Genomic DNA, 1,507 nt, shown 5'->3' with positions numbered 1-1,507 from the left:
GAGGGGGGGGGGGGGGGGTAGAAGCCAATTGCATCACAGCATTGTGACCAACTTCCCCAGTTCACCAAGCCAGCGAGGAGAGTAGACTGTCTCCTGCAACAGCCACCCTGTGTCTGCTGCTGTGTGAGCTTGGGCAAGTTCCTTAACCCCTCTGGTCCTGAGGCCCCTCCAGCTCTGTGCTTTTCCGACAACTAGAGACGAGCTTTCCAGCTCTTAAGCACACAGGCCCACGGCACCTGCCAGTGTCCCACAGCTTCTCCCCTCCCCACCCCACCCAGGCCCCCTTCTCCAGAGACACCTCCAACCGTGTGACTGTACAGTCCCCGACAGGACAACCACTTCTCAACAGCTCACACCCTGGTCACTTCTCGTGTTGCTTGTATTTAACTTTTCCCTTTGATTGACGGTCCCTGAGAAACGACTCGCTCCTTGCAGGCAGGGTGTGCACTGGGCCGATGGGTGCACTGATCACAGGTCTGTTACACAACCCAACACCGGCCTCAGGCGAGGAAGCTTCAGAGGACTGCAGTACCTTGGGACTGGCAGATCAGGGGCCCCAGGACCTAGAGGGACCTCCAGCCCCAGTTCTTGCCCACGAGCCTCCCTGCCCCAGCACCACAGAACTGCTGTTCTGGACACCGTGGGTCGGGGGGGCAAGCGAAGGCCCCTTTGAGAGGAGATGGGGCAGGGTGCCCCAGGTTAGCCGTGTCAGATGCAGGGGAGGGTCGGCCTTAGCAGCTACAGCCCTGACCAGCAGTTCTCCCGTCATAGCCAAGGCGTTTGGTTTATTTCTGCACAGCATGAGCCACCCGGGGAAAGGCTGGTTAAAGGGCCAGGCAGACCCTTCTCCATGTGTCCTCACAGGGTGAGGGCGCCACGGACCCGACACAGAGGAACCACTTGCAGATCCTCTGAAAAGGCAGCCATGGGCAAGGACACCAAGTGTCAAAAAGCCAAAAATGCACTCCCAGCACCACAACTGATCTCGGGGGAGCGATGTTTTACAGTCCCTGGGGCAGGGGCTGGGGCAGTCCCCGCTCCCAGCAGGGTAATAGGTAAGGGGGGGGGGGGGCTTCAAGTCTCTCAGGGAAGGGATGTCCCCTGCGTGGAGAGCAGGAGTCCCGACGGCCTGGGGGCCGGAGGGGAAAAGAAAGCAAAGCCAGGCCCGACCACTCCTGTTCCCTGCGCTTCTGTATGTTCACATGCTGAGATGAGAAGCAAATTCCTGGCATTTTCTGGTCAAAGTCTGTCTGTCCTCGGTGCTCAGGGTCTGTCCTTTTTTCCATAAACAGGAAAGAGAGAGCGTACCCCCCTGGGCAGAGCCCGGCCAGGGTGGATTTATCGCCTTCCTGTCCCTGTGGCGCTGGGGCGTTTGGATGGGGGGCTGCCAGCGCAACAGCAAGAGGGGGCTCCCCAACAGCAAGAGGGGGTTCCCGGGGAACAGACAGCCCAGCCCCCAGCCCCTCCGGGCCCTCCCTGCCCGGGGCTCCCGGGGCCCAGGCGGCCA

The sequence above is a fragment of the Myotis davidii genome, unplaced genomic scaffold (assembly GCF_000327345.1).
Source record: "Myotis davidii unplaced genomic scaffold, ASM32734v1 scaffold274, whole genome shotgun sequence".
In the NCBI taxonomy this organism is placed as follows: domain Eukaryota; kingdom Metazoa; phylum Chordata; class Mammalia; order Chiroptera; family Vespertilionidae; genus Myotis; species Myotis davidii.
The sequence above is the reverse complement of the archived record's forward strand: the minus strand, read 5'-3'. Positions refer to the sequence as shown.